Below are 6,026 nucleotides of genomic sequence, written 5' to 3'. Positions count from 1 at the left end.
CTGCTCATTTTTTTCCCCAAGAGCTTAGAGTATGATTATCTGCATCATTGCTTTGTAACTCAGTGCCACAGAACTTTCTCAGAAAGTCTATGATTAACCCCACTGATAAACCATATTCAATAGTTCACTTCTACAAAGCCTTAACCCCTCTATAGAGGCGCACAGTGCAAGGGAGTGAAGGTACACAGTACCCTGTTAACAACTAGCATGTGGAAGACCAATTCTTGAACTCTGAGGGCTGTCATGTAGTTACACGTTTATTTTCCATGTTCCCGTACAGAGGGCTCCAAATTAACACTTACAAAATTTTGTACAAAACAAAACATTTTAAAATTCATAAAACTGTTACGGGCAAATGAAGTTTCTCCAAATCATGCGTAGATGTGATTTATACCTAGTCTTTCTGGTGAAAACCTTCTACAGTAAAAGCAGATTTGTTTGTAAACAGCAAAAGTTTTTTTTCACTTCTTGTAGTACACAAATATATTTTAATATCTTATTGAAATCTAAAGTAATAGTAAAGTAAATCTAAAGCAAAGTACTAAACTGTTTTTTACTGGATTATTTTAATACTCATTAAATATCAGTAGTTCTTATGAAATTGTGGAAAAAAACACATTTCACTCAAAATCACAGAAGCAAAGAAGAAAGCTTAAGAAGAATATTAATTCTAACTGCACTTTTTCAGAATACCAATTCTAAGCACATAAAACACTAACAGTCTCTCTCTTCCACCCTTAAGAAGTAATTCATAGTCTTCAACAAAGGAATACTACAATGTTCTATCATTGTTTTAGAAAAAAATACATATCCAGCCAGACCTTGTAGGTACAAGTGTAAGTATCAACCACAGTGGGTACAGTAAGAATATTCAGCAAATGTTTAATATTTCAGTTTTGCATACTCTCAAAAATCAAAAAACGTTTTGTGCAGCATAGTCAATACTACTGCTCACTTTTCCAAGAGTTTCTTGGCATAGTATCTTCCTTTACTTTCATTATGCTATTTTTACTCATCCTACCACTTCAAAGTGTTTTTCAGTTCCATTTTGCATTAGGCAGGATTTTAAAGAATCATTTGCATGTTAAATGATCCTTAATTTTCCCGTCCATTATCTTACTAAAGCAAACATTTTAACAGCCTCAGGGATACTAATTGCATTTTACAGTCCACTACAAGGCCTAAAAAATTTAGGCAGATAAAATGCCAAAATACAGATGTATGTAGTCCACATCCCGTTGACTTTCAGTAAGTGCTCAGACCCTATGAGCATTTACATAGCTAGGTTTCAGTTCGTTTAGTACTTAAGAGCATTGGCTTAAGCCACAGTTTACCAGGATCATAACTACACTATACAGCACATGCTGTAACCACACACTGCTGTGGTAAAATTGCTACTGAGATTTATATATGATAGACTAGTTTAAACCAATTGCTTCAAAACTATCTCAAGGACATAGGCACAATTAGGAAAACAACCCTCTCAAGTGTAATGCAGGTATAATTTTAAGACTCAGAGTGTCAACACTTGAAAATGGAATTAAACACTGGAGACTCTTCAGACTTGAAGGGTGCGTCATCTTCAATATTTGACTATTATCTCATCTAGCACTGCAATACTTCTTTTCTCCCTGGAGAAGAGGAGGCTCAGGGGATCCCTCATCAGGGTATTCCAGTACTTGAGGTGTAGCTACAAAGAAGACAGAGGATCTCTCTTCACAAGGAGCCATATGGAGAGGACAAGGGGCAATAGGTACAAATTGCACCAGGAGGGGTTTCACCTCAGTATAAGGAAATTTTTTACAGTGAGAACAATCAATCACAACTTCCCCAGGGATGTGGTGGAGTCCCCATCACTGGAGGTTTTCAAGATGTGACCTGACAAGGTGCTAGATAATCTCATCCAGGTTTCCTTTCCCACAAAAAGGTAGACCAGATGATCTTTCAAGGTCCCTTCCAAGCTGTGCCATTCTATGATTCTACGACTCTAGTCCAGCACACCTTTGCAGGGGGTCCCGTGTGAAAGTAAAAAAAAAAAAAAAAATCATAGCATGAAGAAGTGGTCCCAAATGGAGAACCGAAGAAGTTAATTGTAAGACATAAGAAAAAGTCCAAAAGGAACACAGGAAGTTCTCAAATGTATGGCAAGGCCCGAGTATTAGAGACCTGGTAGTTTTCAGAGTCATTACGGACCTCCACACCAAATAATTATCTTTTATGACCCCTAAAATTTCACTTATGGATTCTTCATTCTTGCCATAAGATCAAATCACTCTGATAACCCGAAAGGCCTAATAGAACATTATGTACTTCTGACAAAACCCAAAAAGTTGAAACTTGAAAATAAAATTGTTTTAAGGAATTTATTTTTAATGTTGAGTTCTTCCATAATGTTAATGTACAGACTAGATTAATACCTTCACTTGCGTCTTCTCAGACACTTGCTGTGATCAGAAATAGGTGAGGCAGAATTTGGATGACTAATAAGTTACCAGGGTGTATTCTGTCCATGGATATGTTTCTTGTCAGGTATTTCTGACAGACACTTCAGGTAATATTCTAGTTACATCAGTGTGACCAAATTAATTTATTTGTAATACAGAAGGTTAAGTAAGAGGAGAACTCATGCTGAAGTATTATTCTTTTTCTGCATCTTACTTACTCAATGTTATGCTTGGCAGGTTGAACAAATATTTTAGTTCTACACATAATACAGATTATTTTTATGTACCTGCATTTACATTCTGAATATATAAAAATTTGCTCTTTGGAACAGGGCAGTTTTGAGCTTAAATAACTTTTCAACTATTGGACAAAACTGGATCAACTATCTCTCTTCATTTTTTACTACTCAATGAATTCTGCTGGTTTATGCATGACTGATTATCTTCTTTACACTCATTTAAATAAAAGTATGGTTCACAGACGAAATGGAACTATAACATAGGGAACAAAATCCTAGCATGAAGTTGTTTAAAGATGGTATCTGGAAATACTTTATTTTCAATCTCTTTCCCATATGGAAATAGGAATTCATCCCATGTTACTTAATTCCCTTGATTATTCTCAAGAGTTATCTGTTGTAATCCACCATTGTTTCACTAGCTAGTTAGCTCCTGATTTATTTTTCTCAGCAGTAACATGTGAGAGTGAAGCAGAATGCAGTAAGTGTTAATAAGGAATAAAGTGAAATGAGGCAAACATCATTACCAAAAAATCCAGGTTCCATAGTAAAATTATATGCCATGTATTAGCTTTTTTCTAAACAAAGAAATATCATCAATAGCTTTCAGGTTTAGCTATTTTTATTTCAACAGTACATTAGAATCTATATTTAGCTTACATGCTAACAACTGATTAGAGAAAAATCAAATTTTATAGTTTACCATACAGGATAAGAAATGGGGTTTATGACAGCAATTGTTATTAGGAAATAGCAGTAAACTAAGCTGAGTAAGTAACAGCCCAGAAGCTACTCTCAACATTATAATCTAAGAGAAATCAAAGATGATGCTATCTAGAAGAGACAGATAACAAAATAGATTATCTACACAAAGTCCTCTCTCATATCATAATGCTCCTACTGATCTGATGTGCCAAAAACACTATGGGCAGACAGACATAGTCATTAAGTGCCATAAAGCAGCAATCACCTGGAATATGCTCAAATAGCTGATCTTCCAAAAATCAAAATCCACTACCAAGGACAGTTTAACTGTCAGCAGAAAAAAAAAAAAAACCAAAAAAACCAAAGCCACACACAAAAAAACCCCCCAACTAAAACAATGATCAGGTTTCATCTTTATAAAGGAAGGTGGCATGAACTTCAAACAATGGCCAATACACTTCTGTTTGTTCCAGGTTTTGCAGAGATTACCTGTCTTACATGTACCGAGAGACAGTTCTGTCAGCAGCAAGTACATAAGAGAAGAGAAGCAAAAAAGAAGGCAGTTGAGAATAGCCAGTAAACAGAATTTGTGATTTTTTACTTTTGCTGGCAAATTTGGTAGGGCCCAACTAAAGAGATTATGAATGGAAACACTTTCTCACTTAAAGGCAAGTCATGTATCCATGGTCAGGTGCCTCAGCATATGACAAATGTTCTGCAGAATTTGAAATGGATTGCAGTGAAATAAATTCCATAAAATCTATTCATAAAGTTGCAGTTAAATTGAAATACATTGAAACGAATCCCATAAGTTTCTAGATGTAAATTCCATCTGTTCACCATCTTTCTCTGAAGGCCAAAATAATTTGACTGAAACCTAGAATCTACTCTTCCATTTCAATTTATGCTAATATAACCTAATTGCTATACTATAGTAAGAGCCTAAAAGCAAGTCCCATATTTGATATAAAACAGATTTCATCCCCTAAAGCAAATTACTTTAACACTTACAGTAGCTCTTTTTTTGAATTAGCAGCATGTTGACTAACAGTACTCCATTTAAACTATTCTAACATCATAGTCATGAGGCTTTTGTTTTTATACTTGCAAATTGCCATCTCCTCTCCCCTCCTGAAGGGGAAGTCATCTTTTCACTGATCAAAAGGTGATCCAATGATGAAGATTAATTTTTTTCCATTAGTAAAACTGTTGGTATTAATAGTTTTTCTACAACATACTTTCAATAACGACCCTGAATGAAAATGGCGGCTTTGACAACAATTTACACCTGGAAAAATAATTCTAGTCTTACAGAAATACTCAAGAAAAAGAAAAAAATCCTTGTTTATACCTCCTAGTGGGGAGTATTTTTTATACGTGTTGAAAAACTTCCCTCTAAGACACATGGGGTAGAAATATCTTACAGGCATCATGCCACATACAAGATCCCAAGTGATGAGGAAAAAATTCTTCCCCATTTTTATCTGTAGCAAAATTGCTCCTATATATGATTTTTGGACATCAAGCTAGCTTATATATTTCAAAATATTTCAGAATACTTATGTATTTGTAAATCCATGCTAAAAGCTTGCAGTACCCAGAAATTTTAAAAAGCCACAGCAAATGAGAAACTGCAAACTAGTTATAAACTAGAACAAAGACTGGAGTGTAAGACAGCTATTTACACAAGAGCTGTGTTCGTTGCATTTGACAGTTCAAAGAGGCCCTTCACACCTCCAGGAGCTCTGTGCTCTGCTGCACCCCAGCTCCCTATCAGTATGACTGTAGGGGAACTGGTCAGGAGCAAAATCAAGAATCTCATTATAAGAACCAACACAAGAGGAAACCTAAAGCAATGGCAGTGCTCAACTTCAGTCAGCAATTTGACTTCCAAACAAATGCAAATTTATTACAGACCAGTTCCAGTCACAGAAGAAATGCAACGGTTTGACCTGTTGTTCCATGATCCATTGACAAGTGTATGACAAAACTAGAAAACAAAAGGTTACATTTCCTTTCAAAGATTTATAAAGAATCCAACCAGTAACATTTCCCAGTTTCTGGATTTAGAAGTTGGTTATGAATGATGCACAGTGCAGATACAAAACTGCAATGTGTGAAATTAGAGCCTTTCCTAGAAAATCTGTAATCTGAGCCTTTAACTCAGACACACCATTGTAGTACATAAAAAGAAACACGGAATGGTCTGTTTAAATGATATAAATATAAACGAGTTTAATACCAGGACAAAAACTTATTCAACAACAGCAACTGAGACACACAAGATGAAGCTTTAGCTTCAAAACTTACATTCAAGACTCCTGTGCCAAAGCCATACTCAATTATCCACTAAAAAATTCCTTGAAAAAGTGTCATACCATTCACAATGCAGCAACAGAAACTTATGTCCACTAATGTTATTAACTTTGTAATACAAACTAGGCATTTTCATTAGGGCAGGGACAGCTGTAATAATTGTATAACCACAGCTTAAGCCCTATTGGCAGTTCAGGTGGGTAGCTATTGATGTTCCTAAGGAGAAAACAAAACAAAACACACCAAACCAAAACCCACCAACAAAACTCACAAACCACACATGGCCAGAATTTGTTCTGCTCAAATTTTAAGGAACATTTGC

General features: G+C 35.4%; 1 protein-coding gene across 1 annotated transcript in view; it reads right to left on the bottom strand.

Annotated features, from left to right (window-relative positions):
- Positions 1-6,026, bottom strand: part of DTWD2 (DTW domain containing 2) — a 65,156-nt gene that overhangs the window by 31,441 nt on the left and 27,689 nt on the right. The gene's annotated exons all lie outside the window — the stretch shown is intronic.

Source organism: Egretta garzetta, unplaced genomic scaffold (assembly GCF_000687185.1).
Source record: "Egretta garzetta isolate BGI_Z169 unplaced genomic scaffold, ASM68718v1 scaffold272, whole genome shotgun sequence".
Taxonomy (NCBI): domain Eukaryota; kingdom Metazoa; phylum Chordata; class Aves; order Pelecaniformes; family Ardeidae; genus Egretta; species Egretta garzetta.
The sequence above is the reverse complement of the archived record's forward strand: the minus strand, read 5'-3'. Positions and strand labels throughout refer to the sequence as shown.